This window comes from Cryptomeria japonica, chromosome 1, assembly GCF_030272615.1.
Source record: "Cryptomeria japonica chromosome 1, Sugi_1.0, whole genome shotgun sequence".
NCBI lineage: Eukaryota > Viridiplantae > Streptophyta > Pinopsida > Cupressales > Cupressaceae > Cryptomeria > Cryptomeria japonica.
In genome coordinates, this window is record NC_081405.1 from 420,645,401 (window position 1) to 420,672,777 (window position 27,377).

At 32.7% G+C, this 27,377-nt stretch overlaps 1 long non-coding RNA gene across 2 annotated transcripts; it reads left to right on the plus strand.

The window, feature by feature from the left end:
- Positions 1 to 619: 619 nt before the first annotated feature.
- LOC131856084 (uncharacterized) lies at positions 620 to 27,377 on the plus strand. Of its 2 annotated transcripts, none has more exons than XR_009358198.1 (4): positions 620 to 712; positions 789 to 858; positions 24,865 to 24,906; positions 26,979 to 27,377. It is a non-coding gene; the product is annotated as an uncharacterized LOC131856084 (long non-coding RNA). The 2 variants fall into 2 exon arrangements; XR_009358199.1 differs by lacking the exon at positions 26,979 to 27,377 and adding an exon at positions 25,315 to 25,570.

Consider the following 27,377-nt stretch of genomic DNA (forward strand, 5'->3'; position numbering starts at 1 on the left):
CTAAATATATAAATTTTTGCGATGACCAAATAAGAGAATTGAATTATGAAAATAAAAATCTAAATCTACAAGCTTTAAGGAAAACATCCATATCACATTAAAATGGAAAGTTGCCTAATATAACAAATTAGTTGATGGTTTCGTTTTTATTGACGGAGAATCTTACACCCTAATACGCCTCCCCTAATACGCCTCTCGACATAATTATATATACATTCTTTTATATATTGAAATTAAATGTATTATATATTATATATTTATTAGTGAATTATCTGTAATTAATATAAAGTATATCATATAGTGTCTATAATATTTTGCCGATAGGCAATCCCCTGTGGTGGTACACCGCCACCGGAATTGTCTCACGCCGGGAATCTGCTGCTTGGAAACACTTTGTCGAGCATGATTTCACGTCCACCAGACTTTTTCCGTTTCCTTTTTTAGCCGATAGGGTTGGCACAGTGACGGTTTGACACTGAATTGTTTCTAGACAATTGATGGTGTCTAAAATTGCCACGCGCATGTCTACGTGCTGAAATAAAATTATTCTAGGTTGGCCTTAGTATTAACGTGGCATTTAAACTAGAGTATACATGGCAAAACAAAGCCTCATGTTGTTTCTACGACCATGCTTGGTGAGCCGCCATTAGCTAGCTTTAGAGGTGGATTATATACATCGACAGACAATGATAGCAATGATGAACAATTTGTGGTAACCTATCTCTGAAGGCGAGTTAAAATTTATTGTAATTTTTCAGTTTTTCTCCAGAATGAATTTGCGTTTGAAGTGAAATTGGGTCTGACCTGCTTACAGATTTTGGAGGCACATCAAACGGTAGAGAGAACACTGGAGTGTAGGTATTTATCATTGCACCTTGTATGAGTACAATCATCTGTTTAAGATATTTTACCAACAAATAAATAGGTTGCCCTCGATAAATACGTTAACTGGAATAATGATACACATTTAAATTGCAAAAAAAAAATAGTAAATTGAAGCCAATAGCATACAAATTTTTCATTAACATCGGTTAAAATAAATTAAGAATACAACACAAGCCTATTGGGTAATGAGCGGCTAAAATATATCTTTTAAAGAAAAATATTGCAAACCAGGAAAATGAATTATAATCAAACCTAAACTGCAAGTCACACAATAGTTCTTTATTTCCAACTGTGTCTTGAAACCGTGTCGTAGGAGGATTTTTATGAGAGAAGACGAACGAAAACTAATATCTTGTTGTTGACAAGTAAATGAGATTTTAGGGTTTCATTTTTGTATGCCATGTCCATTTGGTGGTGCCACCGATATAGCTTGCAGCTTCCTGAAGTTGTCAATTCAAATTTCAATTATGGACATTATTAAGTATTTATTTGATTTAAAAAATTAACAGTTTCTTTGTACGGATTTCTATAAGTCCTCTGATGTTTAAGTAAATCAACTAGCATTAGTCATAGCGCAATATGGACATATTGGATAAGTAATTTGTAAAATTATTAATTTAGGGTTTTATATTGTAAAAATATAAGAATATATTTTGTGTATTCCTGTATATTACTCTTGTGTAAAAATTTCCTTAGAGAGCCAATTTTAGGTATCCAGGCAAGTTTAAGTAAAGCAATAAACCAACCATCAATAGTCAGTCACAACGTCATATAGAGATGGATAAGTAATTTTTAAAAAGATGCGCCTTCAAATTACATAGGCTTTATTTATAGGATTCCAGAAGAGTAATAGCATAAAACTTTATAAAATAAGTGTTCCTGAAGAGGATGACTACCTTGTAGAATCGGTATTCTAATAGGGATTATAACAGGTACATTTGAGTCCCTCACAGACTCCGACTCCAAAATGATCATGATCATCAAGTTTTGGAGCATTTAAATTAGGGTAAAAGACTTAGTAGCTATGCATTGCAATTAGGTTAGGTTAGAAGACTTACTAGCTATGCCGAAATTTAATCAAAATTTGATTAAAGAAATGCGAATTTAGAATTTTATGTCTTGAAACTCTCAAGTGGCCTGTTGAATAACATACAGTAAGAATAAAATTCAGTAAATAAAACACAGAGATCATTAACTTGCTAATAAAACACAAAGATTATGATGCTTGCAATAGCTCACCTTGCATAGTTTTGCGATTTGAGTTTGTCTTCAATCCTTGCTAAGTTCTCTTCATTTGTCTATAAATTGTTTTAGCAGTAACCCAAATTTTGGGTTAATCTTCCCTCTCATTCCAAAGTAGGCGTATCCACGGCCAAATGAGCCTTGTAAAAAGAAAGTGCACGAATGCCTCTTTAAGTTTGCCCTGATTTTGAGTGTTTGAAGCAAAGTCATGTTTTCCATACTTGCTGGGAACTCACCTTCCAAACAATTGTTCCCCAAATTCAATACGTCAAAATAAGTGCAGTCTATAAACCCAAAAGGAATCTTACCTGTGAGTCCATTATTTCACAAATCGAGAGTCTGCATAGTACATGGTTCACATATAGCAAAAAAATATTTTTTGGACAGATCTAATGCGATCATTGAAGAAAGCTAAAGTGGACCTTGAGAGATTGCGGAAAAATCCATGAATATTGCTAATGCATTCAGAAACACCTACAAACTGTTCATTCTACAACATCTAGGGTGTCAAGTTGCTAATATCTATTTTATGTGTTTAGAGCAGTTCATTTAGAGTGATTATCAGGTATTCCTTCCATTTGGAGAGCCTAGCTATGCCCACGTGTCCAAACGATTTGCCTTTCCTATTGGTTATTATTACCTCTTTCCTGCTGCTACATGTGTCTTTGCCAAAAATAATAATTAATTTCTATATTAAATGAATAAGATTAATATCCTATTTGCAAAATTGACTAATGTAATCAGTTTGGATGATTTCTAAACAGTAAGCATTGTGTTGATTATTTGTAATTCAATTTTTATTTGTTGTATAAATCATCTTAGAAAAATCATAATTGATAAAATAATAATTATTTTGTATACTAAATGAAATTTTTTATTTATAAAATTAGAATTAAAGATAACTAATTTTGAATATCATTAATAAATTTATTTTTGAAAAAATAAAATTGGAAAATAATAATTGTTTTTAATAACATTAAGTGTTAATACTTTACAATTATTAATAATCAAAATCTTCAAAATTAAAAATAATATTTAAATCTTTAAAAAGTAAAAATCGTTAGTATAGCTTTTTGATTAATGATTCTATTATAAAAAAAATTAGTTATGAGATTATGTATGTTTTAAATTTGCATTGTAAATTTATTCAATTGAAATTTAATAAATATATTGAAAAACCAGTTACATTGAGATTTAATTTTTTTTTTAAAGTCAATTTTAGGTATCAAGGCAATGAGGAAAGCAAGGAGGCAGGGTTAAATTTATACCACACATAAGAAAAGATTTTGTGTATTCTAAATATACTGAAAAACCAGTTACATTTAGATCTAGATTTTTAATTTTTTTCTATAATCAATTTTGTGTATTCTAAATATTATTTATGATGATTAAAAAAAATAAAATAATAGCATTGAATCACTACTATGATTGTAGAATAACACTAGCTTATATATATTTAATAATATATATAGAATAAGCCAAGAGATATCCTTTAAGCTAGTAGCAGTCACATCATGAATTGAAAGACATGACATAAATTAATTTCAAATTATATATTGTTGTATAGTTGTATATTTTGGATTGGTACTGTGTTAGATTTAGGATTCCATTTGGTTCAATTCTAGATTTATAATTATACTTAGGATTGGAATCAAAATAGTAGGCCTAATTCAATAAGGGTTAGGGTTCATTATGGTTTACTATTAGGGTTAGGATTTGATTTGGTTTAAAATAGTAGGCCTACTTCAATAAGGAATAGAGTTTATCTTGTCTTGCCATTAGGGTTAGGGTTATGGTTGTAGTTAGGGTTTACATCATTGTTGAGGTTAGGTTAATGGTCAGGGTTTGGATTTACATCATGTTTAGTGTTACGGTTAGCGTTAAGATTGTGATTAGGCTAGGATTTAGGGTTATGGTTAGATTATGTGTAGGGTTATAGTTTATATCATAGGGCTATGATTAGGGTTAGGATTATAGTTAGGGTTTACTTCATTGTTAGGGTTAGGTTAATGATCAGGGCTTGGATTTACTTCATGGTTAGGATTAGGGATAGGGTTAAGATTGTGGTAGGCCTTGGATTTATCATTATGGTGAGGATTATGTCTAGGGTTAAGGTTAGAGTTAGGATTATTGTTAGGGTTTACATCATTGTTACGGTTAGGTTAATGGTTAGGGTTTAGATTTACATCATTGTAAGGGTTAAGGTTCTAGTTAGGCTTAATTTTTAGGTATATGGTTAGGATTATCTCTATGATTAGAGTTTATATCATCAAGTTACGGTTATGATTGTGGTTAGGGTTAGGGTTAGGGTGAACTCACAATAATGGTTCCCACTTTTTTGCCACTTTTGACACTGAGATGTACATTTTTAAAATAATCTTCAACTTCCGAGAATTATAACTTTTAAACTATTAAAAATTTGAAGATGATATAAATTAGTGATTTCTAGCATTTTGTTTGTAGATTCTATATACATTTTTTTCAATTTTTTTTGAAGGATTTTTAAATTTTTTTTCCATCTCCCTCGAAAAGTGGTTTTTTATAACAAACTACATTTTTTAAGAGTGATGTGCCTCTCGAAATGCATAAATTTTTTTCTATAAATGATAAAAACTCAATTCTTTCGAATTTTGGTTTGTAACATCAATATCCAGGGCTTGCATTTGGTTTTATAGTGATATGTTCAATATTTTTCATTTTATAAAGTTTTGAAGTCCGACTAGTCATAATTCAAACATAGGTTTACGTTTGAACACATAACTTGTTCTATATAAATCAAAATTCAAATTTTTTTTTGTTAGAAAGAAGACATCAATACAAGGGGCATAGATATTTTTCAGAATTTTTTTGAATTAGTTTCTTATTTTTCTTAATGCATTGAACAGAGAAGTTCATGTTCGGTGAAAAACCAATTTTCCATAAAATTAAAAAAACAAGAACATGATAAATTCAAAATATAACAAAATTATACTCGTTAGAAAGCTTGCTTCGAGTACTACCATCTAATATTTTTGGGTTATCAAGATTATTTCATTCGTGCATTGAACCAGAGCTTCGAAGTCATTAATTCTTCAGAACTCTGAAATTTTTTGGGAGAAACCCTTAATTTGCGGGTTCGAGCGAACACAAGTTCGAGCGAATTGGGTTCGCTCGAACCAAGAATGGTTCGAGCGAACCCCCTTTCGCTCGAACCAATGAGCTCGATTTTGGAATGAACATTTTTGTAATTGTCATGTTCGAGCGAACCCAACAATTTTTAACTGTCGGCTTTCGTTCGAACTCTGGCCGACACATTTTATTTATTTATTTTTCATATGTGGAATCGTATAAATGTCATATGTACAATAGGATGTTATAAGGGGTCATATGTGACCTACTAAGGGGTCACACATGTGTTAATGCATGTTGACCCCTTAGGACCACATACGACCCCTTAAGATACTATGTGATGGACTAAGGGGTATGTCGTTCACACTAGGATTCTATAAGGGATCATATGTGGTTCTAACCACGTATGACCCCTTAGGACACTATATGATCTTAAGGGGAATGTCATATGTACAGTAGGATGTTATAAGGGATCATATGTGACCTACTAAGGGGTCACATATGTGTCAATGCATGCGTGACCCCTTAGGACCACATACGACCCCTTAAGACACTATGTGATGAACTAAGGGGTATGTCATTCGCACTAGGATTTTATAAGGGGTCATATGTGGTTCTAACCACATATGACCCCTTAGGACACTATATGATCCTAAGGGGAATGTCATATGTATAGGAGGATGTTATAAGGAGTCATATGTGACCTACTAAGGGGTCACGCATGTGTTAATGCATATTGACCCCTTAGGACCACATACGACCCCTTAAGATACTATGTGATGGACTAAGGGGTATGTCGTTCACACTAGGATTTTATAAGGGGTCATATGTGGTTCTAACCACATATGACCCCTTAGGACACTATATGATCCTAAGGGGAATGTCATATGTACAGTAGGGTGTTATAAGGGGTCATATGTGACCTACTAAGGGGTCACACATGTGTTAATGCATGCGTGACCCCTTAGGACAACATACGACCCCTTAAGACACTATGTGATGGACTAAGGGGTATGTCGTTCACACTAGGAATCTATAAGGGGTTAGGACACCATATGATCCTAAGGGGAATGTCATATGTACAGTAGGATGTTATAAGGGGTCATATGTGACCTACTAAGGGGTCACACATGTGTTAATGCATGCGTGACCCCTTAGGACAACATATGACCCCTTAAGACACTATGTGATGGACTAAGGGGTATGTCATTCACACTAGGATTCTATAAGGGGTCATATGCGGTTCTAAGGGGTCATGCATATGTTATAACACATGCATGACCCCTCAGGACCACATATGACCCCTTATGACACTATGTGATCCTAAGGGGAATGTCATATGTACAGTAGGATGTTATAAGGGATCATATGTGACCTACTAAGGGGTCACGCATGTGTTAATGAATGCGTAAGCCCTTAGGACCACATATTCAACCCCTTAGGACACATAGGAAATGTCATATGTACAGTAGGATGTTATAAGGGGTCATATGTGACCTACTAAGGGGTCACACATGTGTCAATGCGTGCGTGACCCCTTAGGACCACATACGACCCCTTAAGACACTATGTGATGAACTAAGGGGTATGTCGTTCACACTTGGATTTTATAAGGGGTCATATGTGGTTCTAACCACATATGACCCCTTAGGACACTATATGATCCTAAGGGGAATGTCATATGTACAAGAGGATGTTATAAGGAGTCATATGTGACCTACTAAGGGGTCATGCATGTGTTAATGCATGTTAACCCCTTAGGACCACATACAACCCCTTAAGATACTATGTGATGGACTAAGGGGTATGTCGTTTACACTAGGATTTTATAAGGGGTCATATGTGGTTCTAACCACATATGAACCCTTAGGACACTATATGATCCTAAGGGGAATGTCATATGTACAATAGGATGTTATAAGGGGTCACACATGTGTTAATGCATGTGTGACCCCTTAGGACAACATACGACCCCTTAAGACACTATGTGATGGACTAAGGGGTATGTCGTTCACACTAGGAATCTATAAGGGGTTAGGACACTATATGATCCTAAGGGGAATGTCATATGTACAGTAGGATGTTATAAGGGGTCATATGTGACCTACTAAGGGGTCACGCATGTGTTAATGCATGCGTGACCCCTAAGGACAACATACGACCCCTTAAGACACTATGTGATGGACTAAGGGGTATGTCGTTCACACTAGGATTCAGAAGGGGTCATATGCGTTTCTAAGGGGTCATGCATATGTTATAACACATGCATGACCCCTCAGAACCACATATGACCCCTTATGACACTATGTGATCCTAAGGGGAATGTCACATGTACAGTAGGATGTTATAAGGGGTCATATGTGACCTACTAAGGGGTCATGCATGTGTTAATGCATGCGTGAGCCCTTAGGAGCACATATTCAACCCCTTAGGACACATAGGAAATGTCATATGTATAATAGGATGTTATAAGGGGTCATATGTGACCTACTAAGGGGTCACACATGTGTGAATGCATGCGTGACCCCTTAGGACCACATACGACCCCTTAAGACACTATGTGATGAACTAAGGGGTATGTCGTTCACACTAGGATTTTATAAGGGGTCATATGTGGTTCTAACCACATATGACCCCTTAGGACACTATATGATCCTAAGGGGAATGTCATATGTACACTAGGATGTTATAAGGGGTTATATGTGACCTACTAAGGGGTCACGCATGTGTTAATGCATGCGTGACCCCTTAGGACAACATACGACCCCTTAAGACACTATGTGATGGACTAAGGGGTATGTCGTTCACACTAGGATTTTATAAGGTGTCATATGCGGTTCGAAGGGGTCATGCATATGTTATAACACATGCATGACCCCTTGGGACCACATATGACCCCTTATGACACTATGTGATCCTAAGGGGAATGTCATATGTATAGTAGGATGTTATAAGGTGTCCTACGTGACCTACTAAGGGGTCACGCATGTGTTAATGCATGCGTGACCCCTTAGGACCACATACAACCCCTTAAGACGCTATGTGATGGACTAAGGGGTATGTCGTTCACACTAGGATTTTATAAAGGGTCATATGCGGTTGTAATGGGTCACGCATGTGTTAAGACACTATTTGATGGACTAAGGGGTATGTCGTTCACACTAGGATTTTATAAAGGGTCATATGCGGTTGTAATGGGTCACGCATGTGTTAAGACACTATTTGATGGACTAAGGGGTATGTTGTTCACACTACAATTTTATAAGGGGTCATATGCGGTTCTAAGGGGTCATGCATGTGTTATAACACATGTGTGACCCCTTAGAACCACGTATGACCCCTTAGGACACTAGATGTGATCCTAAAGGGAATGTCACACATGTACACTACTATGTTATATGTGATCCTCTATGACCTCCTAAGGGAACGTATAGTGTCATATGTGGTCTTAAGGGGTCATGTTGTGCGTGTAATAGGATGTGAAAATGGGTCACATTGTAGAGGAAATTTAATTTGTTTAAATTTGTTATCTAAATTTTCTAATGTTTATTTAAATTAATTTTTCTAACGTTTTTCTTTTTTTGCTAATGTTTTTCTAAGTTCTGATTTACTACAGGTTAGTTTTCTATGTTTTTCATAACAATTTTTTAAAATGTTGAAAAAAATATACATCTATACAATTATGTAATTTTAAAAACAAATTGACACATTTCAATCAAAACATTAAATTATCAAACATTTTTCTAAAATAATGAAAAACAATAAATTATCAAACATTTTTCTAAAATGTTGAAAAACAATAACTATATACAATTATTTAATTAAAAAAATAAATTAACAAACAAATTATTTACAAATTTAATTAAAAAAGACATTATTAAACCAAACAAAGGGTTATTTTGTGCACCTGATATAACAAAGGTCGAAAACTAAAATAGGAAAGATGCTAACTGCTGCAGACAAAGCTTGGTGACGTGATGCTGACGACTGGTTCGATCCGACCCCCACTAGACATAAAAAGTCAAATTTGATAATGACCTTTTAACTGTCATTTTCGATATTTATAAATTTTAAAAAAAAACCCTAACCGCAACGGGTTCGAGCGAATGGGGGGTTTGAGCGAACCCAAAACTCGCCCGATGTTCGAGCGAACCCAAGTCAAAAGGTTGGTTCGCTCGGACTCCTAGGGGTAGTCCGAGCGAACATTTCCATTTCGCTCGAACACGGGCAAATCCGAAATTCCCACTTTCGCCAAATTCCTTCGTTGGCAAAAGTGGGAACCAGCTTTGTGAATTCACCCGTTAAGGATTAGGTTTAGGATTATAGTTAGGGTTTACATAATTTTTATGGTTAGGTTAATGGTTAGGGTTTGGATTTACATCATGTTTAGTTTTACAATTAATGTTAAATTCATGGTTAGGCTTAGGATTTAGGGTTATGGTTAAGATTATATGTAGGGTTAGGACCTTTATATCATAGGGCTAGGGTGGCTATGGTTATGGGTTAGGGTTAGGATTATAGGTAGGGTTTACATCATTGTTAGGGTGAGTTTAATGGTTAGGGTTTGGATTTACATCATGATTAGGGTTAGGGTTAAGATTGTGGTTAGGATTAGGATTTACATTTATGGTTAGTTTTATGTTTAGGGTTGCAGTTTATACATCACCATGTTAGGGTGAGGGTTAGCACAATGGTTAGGGTTATGGTTAGGTTTAAGATTGTGGTTAGGCTTAACATTTATAATTATGGTTAGGGTTATGTCTAGGGTTAGGATTTATATTATAGGATTAGGGTTAGGGTTAGGATTATTGATAGATTTTATATCATTGTTAGGGTTAGGTTAATGGTTAGAGTCAGGGTTAGGGTTAGGGTTAAGACTATGTTTAGGCTTAGGATTTATGGTTATGGTTAGGATTATGTGTAGGGTTGGGATGTATATCATAGGGTTATACTCAGGGTTAAGGGTTAGGGTTAGGGTTATAGTTGTGGTTTTTATCACTTTTAGGGTTAGGTTAATGGTTATAGTAAGGGTTTATATCATTGTTAGAGTTAGGTTAATGTTTAGGCTTGGGATTTAGTATTATTATTATGATTATTTCTAGGTTTAGGGTTTATATCATGGGATTAGGATTAGGGTTAGGATTAGGATTTATGATTATGGTTAGTTTTACATTTAGGGTTAGGGTTTATATCACAACATCAAGGTTAGGATTAGCATCAAGGTTAGGGTTATGGTTAAGTTTATGATTGTGGTTTAAAGGATTAATATTTAGAATTATGGTTAGGGTTATGTCTATGGTTAGAGTTTATATCTTAAGGTTAAGGGTTAGGGTTAGGATTATAGATAGATATTACATCATTCTTAGGTTTATGTTAATGGTTAGGGTTAGGGTCAGGGTCAAGATTATGCTTAGGCTTATGATTTATGGTTATGCTTAGGATTATGTGTAGGGCTAGGGTTTATATAATAGGGTTAGACTTAGGGTTAGGGGTAGGGTTAGGGTTATAGTTGTGTTTTGCATGACTTTTAGGGTTAGGTTAATGGTTAGGGTTTGCATTTACATCAAGGTTAGGGGTAAGGCTAGGGTTAGGGTTAAGATTGTGGTTATGCTTAGGATTTAGGGTTATGTTTAGGATTATGTCCAAGGTTAGGGTTTATATCATAGGCTTAGGGTTAGGATTAAGATTATGTTTATGGTTTATATCATTGTTAGGGCTAAGTTAATGGGTATAGTTTGGATTTACAACATGGTTAGGGTTAGAGTTTGGCTAATGGTTATGGTTTGCATCACTTTTAGGGTTAGGTTAATGGTTAGGGTTAGGATTGTAGTAAGGGTTTACATCATTGTTAGGGTTAGGTTAATGGTTAGGTTTTGGATTTAGGGTTTCAGGTTAGAGTTAGGGATACGATTATTGTTAGGGTTAGGATTTAATGTTATTGTTATGATTATTTCTAGGGTTAGGGTTTATATCATGGGCTTAGGACCAAGGTTAGGATTAGGATTTACGATTATGGTTAATTTTATGTTTAGGGGTAAAGTTTATATCACAATGTTAGGGTTAAGGTTTATATTAGAGGGTTAGAGTTAGGGTTAACGGTTAGGGTTATGAATATAATTAGGGTTTACATAATTGTTAAGGTTAGGCTAATGGTTAGGGTTTAGATTTATATCATGGTTAGGATTAGGATTAAGGTTAGGGAAAGGGTTAAGATTATGGTTAGGCTTAGGATTTAGGGTTACATTTAGGATTGTGTCTAGGGTTAGGGTTTATATTTATTGTTATAGTTATGGTTTGAATTTATATTTATGGTTTGCATCACTTTTAGGGTTAGGTTAATGGTTAGGATTACGATTGCAGTACGAGTTTACACCAACATTAGGGTTAGGTTAATGGTTAGGTTTTGGATTTAGGGTTAAGGTTAGGGTTAGGTTTACAATTGTTGTCAGGATTAGTATTTAGTGTTATTGTTATGATTATTTATAGGGTTACGCTTTATATCATGGGATTATGATTAGGATTAGGATTTACGATTATGGTTAGTTTTGTGTTTAGGGTTATGGTTTATATCACAACATTAGGATTGGGATTAAGGGTTTAAGGTTTATATTAGAGGCTTAGAGTTATGGTTTTAAGGGTTAGGGTTAGGATTGTAGTTAGGGTTTACATCATTGTTAGGGTAAGGCTAATGGTTAGGGTTTGGATTTATATCATAGTTAGGGTTAAGGTTATGGATAGGGTTAAGTTTATGGTTATGCTTAGGATTTCTAAAGTTATGTTTAGGATTATGTGCAAGGTTAGGGTTAGGATTAGGATTATGTTTATGGTTTATATCATTGTTAGAGTTAAGTTAATGGGTACAATTTGGATTTACAACATGGTTGGGGTTAGGGTTAGGGTTTGGCTAATGGTTATGGTTTACATCACTTTTAGGGTTAGGTTAATGGTTAGGGTTAGGATTGTAGGAAGTGTTTACATCATTGTTAGGGTTAGCTTAATGGTTAGGTTTTGGATTTAGGGTTTAAAATTAGAGTTAGGATTAGTGTTACGATTATTGTTAGGGTTAGGATTTAATGTTACTGTTATGATTATTTCTAGGGTTAGGGTTTATATCATGGGCTTAGGATCAGGGTTAGGATTAGGATTAGGATTTACAATTATGGTTAATTTTATGTTTAGGGGTAGAGTTTATATCACAATGTTAGGGTTAGGGTTTATATCAGAGGGTTAGAGTTAGGGTTAAGGGTTAGGATTAGGATTATTGTTATAGTTTACATCATTGTTAAGGTTAGGCTAATGGTTAGGGTTTAGATTTGTATCATGGTTAGGATTAAGGTTAGGGAAAGGGTTAAGATTATGGTTAGGCTTAGGATTTAGGGTTACATTTAGGATTATGTCTAGGTTTAGGGTTTATATTTATTGTTATGGTTATAGTTTGGATTTATATTTATGGTTTGCATCACTTTTAGGGTTAGGTTAATGGTTAGGATTAGGATTGCAGTACGGGTTTACATCATCGTTAGGTTTAGGTTTTGGATTTATGGTTAAGGTTAGGGTTAGGTTTACAATCATTGGTAGGATTAGTATTTAGTGTTATTGTTATGATTATTTCTAGGGTTAGGGTTTATATCATGGGATTATGATTAGGTTTAGGATTAGGATTTAGGATTATGGTTAGTTTTGTGTTTAGGGTTAGGGTTTATATCACAACATTAGGATTGGGGTTAAGGGTTTAAGGTTAATAGTAGAGGGTTAGGGTTAGGATTGTAGTTAGGGTTTACATCATTGTTAGAGTTAGGCTAATGGTTAGGGTTTGGATTTATATCATGGTTAGGGTTAAGGTTAGGGATAGGGTTAAGATTATGTTTAGGCTTAGGATTAGGATTAAATTTTAAAGGATTATCTCAAGGGTTAGGGTTTTTATCATACGTTAAGTGTTAGTGTTAAGGGTTAGGGTTAGGATTGTAGTAAGGGTGAAGTTAGAGTTATATTTAAATTTAGGGTCAAGTTATGGTTTAGAGTTCAATGAGGTTTAGATTATAGATATTGTAAAGGTGAGGGTTTTATTATGGTAAGGTTTTCATTATAGTTAGGTTTGTATTTTTTTAATGTTGTTAAATGAATCAATAATTAGTTTTAGAATAAATTTAAAACTAAACTTAGTTTTCTTTCAATGATTAGAGTATGCTTTTAATGTTTATCAAATCCTAATGGTAATCAAATGAAAATATTAATTAAGGGTTTAACCTTTATGATATAATTTAAAAAATTTTAAAAATTATATTGTTAGAGTTAACTTTAAGGTTAGGTTAGGGTTGGCATTCAATTAGAGAGATTAGGTCTAGGAGTTAAGGTTATAGCTAATTAGAGTTTAGTTTGAAGGTAAGGCTAGTAGGTTACTATTGTAGGATGATGCATTCATAACACTTATAATCATTTTTTATTAAATATTAAAAGAATCTTTATTATTATATAATTTTCTTGTGAATATTTTATTTCCTTATTTATATATTTTAAAATAAAAGTTAAACTTATACTCTATAGGCATTAGTAAAAGTTAATTGATATTAAATTGTTAGAGTATGATTTTAGTTGTGAAATTGAAAAAAGAAAAGAAATTAATATAAATATATTAACAAAATTTCTGTTCTACCCTTTTTGTTTTTGCATGAAACAATTCAAATTTTAAAATTAAAATAAATTTATTTTTAAATGTTGTTAAATGAATCAACAATTAGTTTTAGAATAAATTTAAAACTAAAACTTATAGAAGTTGAAATTTTTAGAGTAGGGTTTTGAATGTTTATCAAACCTAATGGTAATCAAACCAAAAAATTAATTAAGGATTTAAACTTTTATGATATAATTTAAAAAATTTAAAAACTATATGATTAGAGTTAACTTTAAGATTAGGTTAGGGTTTACATTTATTTAGAAAGATTAGGTTTAGGGGTTAAGGTTATAGTTAATTAGAGTTTAGTGTTAAGGTAAGGCTATAAATAGGTAACTATTGTAGGATAATGCATTCATAAAACTTATTGTTATTTTTTATAAAATATTTAAAAAGTCTTTAATATTATGTACTTTTCTTATGGATATTGTTTTTCCTTACTTGAATTCTTTAATGAAATGATTACCGTGAAACTTTGTTCTAATGAAATAAATACATTTTAAAATAGCTTCAAAGTTTATTATAATTAAAATATAGACATTTTAAAATAGTTCAAAGTTTCTTATAAGTAAAATTATCATACTCATAACCTTTAATTAATTTAGACATATAAGAAACATTTTGAAACATTTTTATTCTATCTTTTCTTTTTGCATGCAAATCATTTCAGATTTTTAAATTGAAATAAATTCATTGTTTTTAATTGTTAAATGAACCAATAATTAGTTGTAAAATAGATTTACAACTCTCACTGGCATCTTACATTCCTTCTCCAATGCATTGATCTCCTCATTTTTGTAATTCAAATGAGTTTATTAAAATTGGAAAGAAGCTATTCGTAAAGATAATGAAAACATAGATTCTACCACATATGTTTCTATAAATGTCAACCTGCAAAAATTCACAAATGAATAAATGCTAAAGAATCCCTCTACAACCCCAAATCCAGGTCAAACCTCCTCCTGGAAAAATTCACAAATGAATAAATGCTAAATAATCCCTCTACAACCCCAAATCCAGGTCAAACCTCCTCCTGGAAAAAAAAACAAATGAATAAATGCTAAAGAATCCCTCTACAACCCCAAATCCAGGTCAAACCTCCTCTATGAATAATAACATAAAAATCTACTTTCATATTAAATAGGTGGTTAATTTGGATTCACCATGCATTGCACTGCATATCATTGCAAAAAATTATTAGTTAAAATGACGCATTGAAAATAGGATATCCATTTTTTGTTTTTAAAGAGAGATTAAAATAAAATGATGCATTGAAAATAGGATATCTATTTTTAAATTTTTTAAATTTCTTACTTTTTCTTTTTATCATTCTTAAGTAGATTAAACTTCATTAAAACTACTCAATATTTTCATCCAATCTTTTTCCTATGTAATGAGCTTTGCATACAATTCAATTTTAAGGTTGTAACAACAATATATAAACTTGAATTCTAATGTTAGTGTCGTTTAATTTATCATAATATTTTAAGAAGAGAATAAATATATATCATGTTGATGGAACAATTGGAATAACTTTTATACTTCATATTTTAAGAAATCTAAATATTTCTATAATTAGACCTAAGAGATTTATGGAGCAGTTGAAAAAAATCTACATAATAGATGAGACAACCAAACTATTTTTAAACTGATGGAGTATGTTCTTAATTTCTCTAAGAAGGGAATAAATATATATCTATGTATGAGTTTCCACAGGTTGATGGAAGAACTGGAATAACTTTAAGATTGTAACAATAATATATAAAATTGAATTCTAATGTTAGTGTCATTTAATTTATAATATTTTAACGCTGAACCAATGGAACACTCTTTATAAGCTTCCATTATTTGACTCTTGATTGCCCTTGACGACAAAAAAAAAGGGTGACATCTTGAAAGGCATGTTGATAAACCATTGGCATATTTTTACTAATAATGCTATCATGCCTCATCTGCATATTGTTCAGTGAAATTTATGATGTGTACAACCATGTAATGACTTGGCATCAACTTACCTAGCATTCTTGCACGAGACTCTATTGTGGACTTCGAATGTTTTGAAATCCTATTTTATATTTTGGTTTCTTAAGTGGTAAAAGAAAAAGAATAAACAACAATGTTTTATTTTGTTGCACAAACCCTAGAAGGTGCCGCCATGGGTAATTTGAAGGCTTTAATAATGATTTTTCTATTTCAGATTTTTAAGAGCAGTAAAAAAGTTGCAAAATATTTTTCTCTTTTGTAAAAAGAGATGAGCAGGAATAAAGGGTTTGATGGCTATGGTCAAGTAACTATTTTTTAAAAGATAACAAAAGTTTTACAAGAGTTTTATATGCTATAAACAAGAGATTCGTTGTTCATATGGATTTCAGTTTTCTGGAGCAGATTTATAATTATTTTTAAATGTTATACAAAAATCATGTTTCCGTTTAGAAACCCTAACTAATATAGTTACCCTATTTTGGAAGGTATATTTGGAAGCTTGTTTTTCAAACAGTTTTGATTTAAAAGAAAAATAGTTCATTTCAGTTTTGGAATTGATTCTACATCTTTGGGTATTTATACATATCATGGCCATGACATTTTGGAAAAGTGTGTGAGTGTGAAAAAAAAAAAGGCAGGGAAAACTGTGTGTTACTTGCTGTGATCAGTGAAAAAGATTGAAAGGGTTTTTCATTGCATATTGTGAAAACTCTGTTTTCAGAAGTTCAGTGTGAATTTGATTTTGGAAATCAAGGGCAGAAAGGATTATTGTATTTCATACAAATAACAGAGTATACAGAGTATGTGATTTCTCTGCACTTTATAGCAGTATATTTGTAAAAGGAAATTGTTTCAGTTGTACTCTTATAATCTCAAAGTTGCACAAGTATATTTCTGCAATTATGATGTGGTTGTTGCTCCTTGAAGACAATGTACAAAGTTGGTTCTCATTGTTATAATAAAAAGGATCTTTACGAGTGGTTTTTCTACCCCAAGAGGGTTTTCCACTCATGAAATCTTTGTGTCATGTGTCAAAAGTTTTCCATTAGTTTCATGCTCTGATATGTTGGATTATTTCATTTGTTTTGCATTGTGCTAATTCATACAATTGTTGTTTTATATCTGCAAGTTCCATGTTACTGTGTCATTTATAAAATTAAATGTTATTTACTTCATTTCTGAAATTTCAACTTCTCTTTCAAAACTTCTTGTATGAGTTAAGTTCTTAGACTCTAATTCACCCCCCCCTCTTAGAATCAATTCACTTCCAACAAGTGGTATCAGAGCGTAGGATCCCTCCATATAGGTCTTTCCTAGGGATTGTTCCTGGTTGTTTGGAAGTTCAAATGGCTCAAAATCAAGAAGGTGCTTCACTTTCCAGAGCTCCTCTTTTTGATGGCACTAATTATGTGTTCTGGAGAATTCGAATGGAAACATATTTGATCTCTGTTGATCTTAATGTGTGGGATATTGTTACAACTAAGTATAAAGTTCCTGATATTATTCCTACAGACCCTGATGATAAAACAAAATATGAATTAAATGCTAGGGCCAAACATGCACTCCTATGTGGTCTTACAAAGGATGTGTTTGTAAAGGTCATGCATTGTAAGTCTGCCCATGAGATTTGGGATAAACTAGAAACAATTTATCAAGGAGATCAAAAAGTAAAAGAATCAAAGATTCTCACACTCAAAAATCAATTTGAGGCATTGAGAATGAAAGATGATGAAACTATTGCAAGCTATTTTCTAAGAATTGATGAGATAGTAAACTCTAGAAGAGGTCTTGGTGAAATAGTGGATGAACAAGATGTTGTTAGAAAAGTCATTAGAACCTTATTGCCAAAATTTGAAACTAAGGTTTCAACCTTAGAAGAAAAGAAAAGCTTTTCTACAATGACTCTTGATAATCTGCAAGGAATTCTTACTGCATATGAAATGAGAATTGGTAGCAATTCCTCTACTTCAAAAGAATTAGCTTTTAGAGTAGAAAAGAAAGAAGAACCTGATAGTGAATCTGAAATTTCAGATGCTATTGAAGCTCTACTTGTTAGAAAATTGAAAAAGAAATATAAGAGTAAATTACCCTTCAAATGTTTTAATTGTGGGAAAACTGGGCACTTTGCTGCTCAATGTCCTCTAAATGATCTAAATAGCGAAGAAGAAAAACCAGAAAAATTCTACAAAAAGAAAATGTGGAATCCTAAAAAGAAATTCAATACCTTTAAGAAAGAGAAGAGTCTCTTCACAAAAAAAGACTCTGAAGGAGAATCAGATGATTCACCTTGTGAAGGAGATGAGACACTATTTATGGCAGAAATAGAATCTTCTTCAACTAGCAAATTTGAAAATCAATCTGTTCTAGACCAAGGTGAAATTGATCTTGAGGGAGAGTTACTCTGTGCTCTCAAAGAAATAAAAAGATTAAAAAAATTAGTAGTCTCACATGAAAGTTCAAATCAGATTCTACGAGTTGAATTGAATGACTCAAATTTAGCAAATGAAAATCTAAAATCTCTTCTTGAAGATAGAGATAAGTAAATCAAAGTTTTAGAACAACAAGTTTCTTCTTTGCAAAAACAAGTTGGTCAATATGAGAGTACTATGTATCTGAATGATATTCTTGATAAACAAAAACATCACAAAGATCTAACTGGTGTTGGTTTTTGTAAGGACAAAACAGAAAATCAGAATTTTAAGACAACAAACAGAAATCCAACATATTCTCTTAACAGATCTTTTAGATTTGGTTTCTTCTATGGATATTGTTTTTATTGCAATAAATTTGGTCACAAGGTTAGTACTTGCAGATTTATAAAGCACAGAACTCCTATGTTTGGACACAAACAAAATTATGGATTTTCAAATACGGTAAAATGTTTTAAATGCAACAATTTTGGGCATACTACTAGACAATGTAAATCAAAACAAAGTGATGAAAAACAATGGAAACCTAAGTTTGTGTCTAGTACCGAGCAATCCATGTTGGTACAAACTGCACTTCTTTCCAATAGGAGAACCATGTGGGTGTTGGACAGTGGATGTTCTCACCATATGACAGGTGATAAGGATAAATTTCATCATTTGGAAGATTATGATGGTGGACTTGTTAAATTTGGGGACAATTCAGGAATTCACATCAAAGGTAAAGGAACATTAATCTTAAATGATGACACTCCCATTAATGATGTATATTATGTTGAGGGTTTAAAGCACAACCTTCTCAGTGTCAGTCAAATATGTGATAGTGGGTATAATGTATCTTTTAGTTCTCAAGGTTGCACTATCACAAAAAGTTTTGGAAGGGTTGTTGCTACTGGATTGAGAACCTCTGGTAATATTTATAATCTACTTGACTCCACTGATTATGAAAATCATAAAAGTATGTGTCTTGTGAGTCAGATTGAAGAAAATTGGCTTTGGCATAAATGTCTGGGTCATGTGAATTTTGACAATCTTGTGCGAATTAGTAAGAATCAAAATGTCGGAGGTCTACCTATTCTAAGCAAACCAACAAATGCGATATGTAAAGAATGTCTTAAGGGAAAACAGACAAGGGTATCTTTTAAATCAAAAGAGCATTCTTCTACTAGGCCCTTACAACTTGTACATATAGATTTATGTGGTCCTACAAGGACTCAATCAATCAATGGAGATAAATATTTTATGCTCTTTGTTGATGATTATACTAGAATGGTCTAGGTTACTTTTCTAAAACACAAATCTGAAGCACTTGATAGATTTAAAGTTTTCAGGAAAATGGTAGAACGTGAATCAGATTTGAAATTAAGATGTTTAAGATCTGACAAAGGTGGTGAGTTTACATCACAAGAATTTGTGGATTACTGCGAAAAACATGGAATCAAAAGGCAGTATGCAGCTGCACGAACACCTCAACAAAATGGAGTAGTTGAGCGTAAGAATAGGACTGTGAAGGAGATGGCTCGTACAATGCTAAATGAAGCCAATTTGCCAGATAAACATTGGAAAGAGGTTGTTCATACATCGGTCTATATTTTGAATCATGTGCAAATCAGAGTAAAATCTACTTTTACTCCTTATGAAATCTGGCATGGTAAAGCAGCTTCCATTAAATATTTCAAAATATTTGGTTGCAAATGTTATATTAAGAGGGATGAGGAAAATCTAGGAACTTTTGATACTAAGACTGATGAGGGTATCTTTCTTGGATACTCTACTCAGAGCAAAGCTTATAGATGTTTCAATAATAGGTTGAAGAAAATTGTTGAAACAATAAATGTGAGATTTGATGAGCAGTTTCTGTTAAGTAATGATTTGCAGGATGTTGAAGAAGATGCTCCGATGAAGCTTGACAAAGTTCCTAAATCTACGGAAACAGAAAAGAAAAATGAAATGAGCAAATCAATCTTTAATGAAGAGGATTCAAATGCAGAAGATTCAAATGCAGAGGATTCAAATATAGAAACAAGAATTCCTCAGTATACTCCTTCAAGGATTATTACAAAGAGACATCCTCAAAATCAGGTTATTGGTAACATGGATGCAGGGATTTTAACCAGAAGAAGAGCAAAAACTACTGAACAAGCTCAAATAGCTGAGCACTATTGTTTGGTAACTGATTTTGAACCTAAAAATGTTTCTGATGCTTTATCCGATCAATGCTGGTTAAATGCTATGAAAGATGAAATTAATCAAATAGAAAAGAATCAAACATGGGTGTTAGTGCCTAGGCCAGATGATAAAAATGTGATAGGAGGCAAATGGGTGTTTAGAAATAAGCTTGATGAATCTGGACAGGTTGTTAGAAATAAAGCATGTTTTGTTTGTAAGGGTTATGCACAACAAGAAGGGATAGACTTTGGTGAAACATTTGCACCTGTAGCTAGATTAGAATCAATCAGAATATTTCTTGCATACTCTTGCTATAAAAATTTTAAAGTTTACCAGATGGATGTCAAAACTTCTTTTCTCAATGGCTATCTTGATGAAGAAGTTTATATGGAACAACTAGAAGGTTTTGAATCTGCAAATAAACCTGATTATGTGTACAAATTAAAAAAGGCACTCTATGGCCTCAAACAAGCTCCAAGAGCTTGGTACTCCAGATTGGATGCTCATCTTACAGGAAATGAATTTACTAAAGGAGGAGTGGACAAAAAATTGTATGTTAAGGTCACAGGTAATGACATTCTAGTTGTTGAAGTATATGTGGATGACATTATTTTTGGCTGCAATAATGATTCCTTGTCTAAAAAGTTTTCTAAAATCATGGAATCTGAATTTGAAATGTCCATGTTGGGTGAATTAACCTTCTTCCTTGGTCTTCAAGTAATGCAGCTTAAACAAGGCATTTTTCTGTCACAAACTAAATATGCCAAAGAAATGCTTAAGAAGTTTAACATGATAGACTGCAAACTAGTTAGCACTCCAATGGAAACTGGTTGTAAATTATCTAAGTCTGATGACTCACCTGAGGTAAATCAATCAGAGTATAGATCAATGATAGGCAGTTTGTTATATTTGACTGCATCTAGACCAGATTTGATGTTTGCAGTATGTTTGGTTTCACGTTTTCAATCTGCACCAAAACAATCTCATTTGAATGTTGTGAAATGAATTTTCAAGTATATTCAGGGTACTTTAGACTATGGTTTATGGTATCCTCAAAATAATGTTTTCACTCTTGTTGGTTTCACTAATTCTGATTGGGCTGGCTGTATAGATGATCGTAAGAGCACCAGTGGTGCTGCCTTCTTTCTAGGTGACTGTCTTGTTGCCTGGCACAACAAAAAGCAAGACTGTGTTACTTTGTCCACTTCAGAATCTGAATACATTGCTACCACTGCATGTTGTACACAACTGATATGGATGTCCCACCAAAGTGCTGATATGGGTATTTCTGTTGCTAAGCCTGTTTCAATTTTTTGTGACAATACAAGTGCTATTAGTCTTTCCAAAAATCCTGTTATGCATTCTCGCACTAAACATGTTGCTATCAAATTACATTTTCTGCGAGACCAAGTGTTGGCTAATGAGTTTCAACTTTTATATGTGCCTTCTCAGGCACAAGTGGCTGATATTTTTACCAAAGATTTATCCAAAGAAACATTTGAAAGGCTTTGGGAAAGGTTGGGAGTTCTCTCTCAATCTGGTATTCTCACTTCGTGCACAAATTGAGGGGGAACTTTGCTCCTCTAGCAGCCATCTGCTGCTTTGCCCTTTGTCCTTGAGACAAAAAGGGGGAGAAACAAACATCATTGATAGTTATATTTGGATTTCTTTATACATGACACACAATGATATTTATGGTACAACGAGTATGTTGGTTATGAGATTCAGGTCAATGATGAAATGTTTTTCTGTATACATGATGCACAATGATATTTATGGTACAGTGAGTATGCTGGTTATGAGATTCAGGTCAATGATGAAATGTTTTTTTTTGCCATCAAGGACAAAGGGGGAGTTTGTTGACTCTTGATTGCCCTTGACGACAAAAAAAAAGGGTAACATCTTGAAAGGCATCTTGATAAACCATTGGCATATTTTTATTAATAATGCTATCATGCCTCATCTGCATATTGTTCAGTGAAATTTATGATGTGTACAACCACGTAATGACTTGGCATCAACTTACCTAGCATTCTTGCACGAGACTCTATTGTGGACTTCAAATGTTTTGAAATCCTATTTTATATTTTGGTTTCTTAAGTGGTAAAAGAAAAAGAATAAACAACAGTGTTTTATTTTGTTGCATAAACCCTAGAAGGTGCCGCCATGGGTAATTTGAAGGCTTTAATAATGATTTTTCTATTTCATATTTTTACAGAGCAGTAAAAAAGTTGCAAAATGTTTTTCTCTTTTGTAAAAAGAGATGAGCAGGAATAAAGGGTTTGATGGTTCTTTTTTTATGGTCAAGTAACTATTTTTTTAAAGATAACAAAAGTTTTACAAGGGTTTTATATGCTATAAACAAGAGATTCATTGTTCATATGGATTTTAGTTTTTTGGAGCAGATTTATAACTATTTTAAAATGTTATACAAAAATCATGTTTCCATTTAGAAACCCTAACTAATATAGTTACCCTATTTTGGAAGGTATATTTGGAAGCTTGTTTTTCAAACAGTTTTGATTTAAAAAAAAAAATAGTTCATTTCAGTTTTGGAACTGATTCTACATCTTTGGGTATTTATACATATCATGGCCATGACATTTTGGAAAAGTGTGTGAGTGTGAAAAAAAAAAAAAAGGCAGGGAAAACTGTGCGTTACTTGCTGTGATCAGTGAAAAAGATTGAAAGGGTTTTTCATTGCATATTGTGAAAACTCTGTTTTCAGAAGTTCAGTGTGAATTTGATTTTGGAAATCAAGGACATAAAGGATTATTGTATTTCATACAAATAATAGAGTATACAGAGTATGTGATTTCTCTGCACTTTATAGCAGTATATTTGTAAAAGGAAATTGTTTCAGTTGTACTCTTATAATCTCAAAGTTGCACAAGTATATTTCTGCAATTATGATGTGGTTGTTGCTCCTTGAAGACAATGTACAGAGTTGGTTCTCATTGTTATAATAAAAAGGATCTTTACGAGTGGTTTTTCTACCCCAAGAGGGTTTTCTACTCATGAAATCTTTGTGTCATGTGTCAAAAGTTTTCCATTAGTTTCATGCTCTGATATGTTGGATTATTTCATTTGTTTTGCACTATGCTAATTCATACAATTGTTGTTTTATATCTGCAAGTTCCATGTTACTGTGTCATTTATAAAATTAAATGTTATTTACTTCATTTCTGAAATTTCAACTTCTCTTTCAAAACTTCTTGTATGAGTTAAGTTCTTAGACTCTAATTCACCCCCCCCTCTTAGAGTCAATTCACTTCCAACACCATTTCCAGTTGGATGCGAGTTCCCACAAAAAAAATGACTTCCTTTAGATCCGAGAGATAACGTAGTGAAAGAGGTACCATCATTTCTAAAATACTTGCAAGATATCCTCCATTTATAGATGATTGGTAGGATCATCAGGCTTGGAACAATGTGTTAGGCAAATGTGTAGCATTACTTGCATATTTGATTGTGTAGTTCTATTTATACAGCTTTGACTTCCAGGGAAGATGAAAAAGTGAAACCAATCCGATCTCAACCCATGCGAGTATAGGGGATTGCATTGATAATTCTAACACACCCGATATCAAAAGAATTCAAACAAACTCGACATCACACAACTGTAACATGTAGGGAACTTAAGTGATAAGATTTGTTTTGATTAACATGAAATTTAATTTTTGGGGATTTTATAGGGAATAGAAAAGGGATATAAATCTAATGAAGAACTACTTCAAGTAGCTTTCAAAAAGTTGAATATTAATATGCTGATGATTCTGCAATTATTTTGCAAATAAAATAAACTCATTAATTCATATTCAAAAAACCTACAATATGAAAATTATCCGATGGAGTGAAACTGTCTCGTAACGGTTTTGAAAACCAAATCTAAATCTATTAGTCTATTAATTATTTTACATTCTATATTAATTAATTATTATTTTAAACCTTAAATAATTGAAAACCAAATGACCGTCAAAATTATTAAAAACCCTCAAATGTTGACGCATAAATTTGCTGCCATTGTAGAAGCGTCTCGGCTTAATTATTGCGAAGCCTAGACCTCAATGAGCCACCTCCTTCAAACAAGGAGGCTCAAATTGTCATCACAACAGTATGCTTATTTAAACTGAAACTGAATTGGGTATTATTTAAACTGGTATTTTTTTTGTTTTTGTATGTGTAATTATTTTCTTTTCACATTTTCTTTACAAATCCTGAAGAAGAATTTTTCCATATGAAAACAGTGTTTTGTTTTTGTATATATAATTATTTTCTTTTCATGTTTTGTTTACAAATCCTGAAGAAGAATTTTTCCATATGAAAACAGTGTTTTGTTTTTGTATATATAATTATTTTCTTTTCATGTTTTGTTTACAGGTCCTGAAGAAGCTCTAGGTGGTTTTAACATAGGAGGCCAAGGTAATAATCACACCCTATAGTGATACATTTCATCACATTTAATATAATAATGAGTATTAGGAAATTGATTTATTTCAACAAAATTTGCAAGATCAAATCAAAGAAAAACGAAGTGGATGGTAAAGTATGATTTGTTAGGCTTGGGAAATCTTTTGCTTGCTACTTTATTTTTAAATGTAATAATCTTAATTTGATTATTTAACTACCTAAATTAACAAATATTTGAAGTTGCTACAATCATGGCATTCAATGGGATCACAGTTTTTTGAGGCATTCTAAACATTTTGGAATGCTTTGTCTATGCTTTCAAATTATGAAAGCACATCTAGCAAGGCAATTGCAAGTACAACATCTGACAATATTTTCTATCTTTTATGCTTTGGTGGATGCCCATACTCTATTCCAAAGCTCTCATTTTGGCACAGGGAGGAAGGATGCTGGCAAAGGATTTTGAGTATGACTTCATATCTGCCAATTGCATTTGCTTGAAAGTTCCTAAAGCCTCTTTAGCAGTTCCATTCGTTATGTATCCTGCAATCATGGCATTCCATGTGACCACATTTCTTAGAAGCATTCTTTAAAATAGTTCCCTTGTCTTGTCATTGCTTCAATTACGATTAATTTAAAACTATATCAAATCATATATTGTGATTTGTACCTACAAAAGAAGACACAATTAGAGAACATTTATAACATTTTGATTTGACAATATGTTTTTGTAACTTTCTGTTATGTTTCTTCTTTTAGCCTTACAGAGATTTCATAAAATACGCCTTCCTTTCATTCACAAACCAAAATCTATACTCTTATTTCCACATATACAACACTATCCTTGTCCTAAAAATGCCCATCTGTCAATGTTGCTTGCTACCATATGCTCTTTGTTTCCTGTCTGCTCAAAACTGCAGCTTTCATCTTTATAAGAATAGATCCACCATTTCTTTCAAGCCATAGCCTTAACATCCTATCACATATCCTTTCATCTGATAAATTGCTATGAGCAGTACAAATTGGACCTTTGTCAGGTCCAACCGCTAGTTTATAATACATGTAACAGAAACTGATTTACATTTGACCTCTTACATTCCTCTTTCAACAAAGAAAATCTCCTGGCTAACTTGCAGCGTAAAAAACAACAATATATGCAGTTTGGATGATGGCGGTTTCCCATTCACTGCAGTCAAACCGGATTATCACATCGATCTCACTAAACTCCTAGACTCTTCGCTGATTTTCCAAAGTGCACTAACTTAACCACAATGATGTCTATACAGCTGAAAGCTTTAATAATCTTCCACTTTTAATATTTGCGTTCCACCAATAGCAAAAGTGAATGTTTGTATTGTAGCTGCCACAAAAATTATTTACTAAAAATTTCAAAATTGAACTGAAAATTTCTATCAAATTTGCCGGCATGAGAATGGTAGGAGGAGGCTATGGGGAGAGGTATCTCGAAATTAGGGAATAGGCTTTTTCAGAATCTCATAGGAACCCATGGCACTTGCATCCACAATTATAGCAATAGTGTAGTTCTAAACAAGTTATTGATGTATATGTTTTTTAATCAATCATGTTACACGAATTTTTAATATATAAAAAAATATTAATTTTTTCTAAAATTTAGATATAATTTTTTTTTAATAAATATTGGAATTTTTTTTTTAAAATTTCATTGACTGAAAACATTTGAGTGGATATGGCCGATTAATGTGTTAAATGACTGGATGACTGTTTTTGAAAATGAGAATCAAATAGCATTTTAAGTCTACTTTTATAATAATGAAAAAAAAATTCAATTCTTGAAATTAATCATAACAGAAAATAAAGCATTGATACAGTTGCAGAGCAAACCAGCTACAAAGAAAGTGCAAATCACAAACATTTTTCATTCCATAGAATTTATGTTTATATTCATTTTCTGGAAATGGATTGTTGACTGTCAAGCTTGTACAAACCATATCATATATACGCATTGCCTTGATTTCATTTTTATTTTTCCCAATGCTACTTCTTAAATAAAATAAAAGCTTATAACAATATCTAATATTTTGTTGATATCTTTTTTTCATTAGGAGATAGATTAAACTAGGAAAAGGGGCAAAGGTGGGGCAACTTGTGCGAGAAAGGCAACAGATTAAATCAAAGATTACAACCATTCAGGATAGGCAGAAAACCCATGTTCTTGAATTTTGTAACAAAGAAGTAACCGAGAAAAAGAATACTATCTTGGCTCTCTTTATACACTAGAGTCATATTATTGTGTCACTTGGCATTATCATATTGGTAGAAGTCTCAATCCTTCCCTTACATGGACATGACATATTGTGTCATTGATCAAATTAAGAAACCTTTTTGATCAGTATGTCTGAAAGAATTTCATAGAATCCCTATTCAATTGACAGAGTTGTTCATATTCCATTGACCAGGGAAGCTTTGAATGGCCTACATATTCCAATAATGCTCTCTCTCTA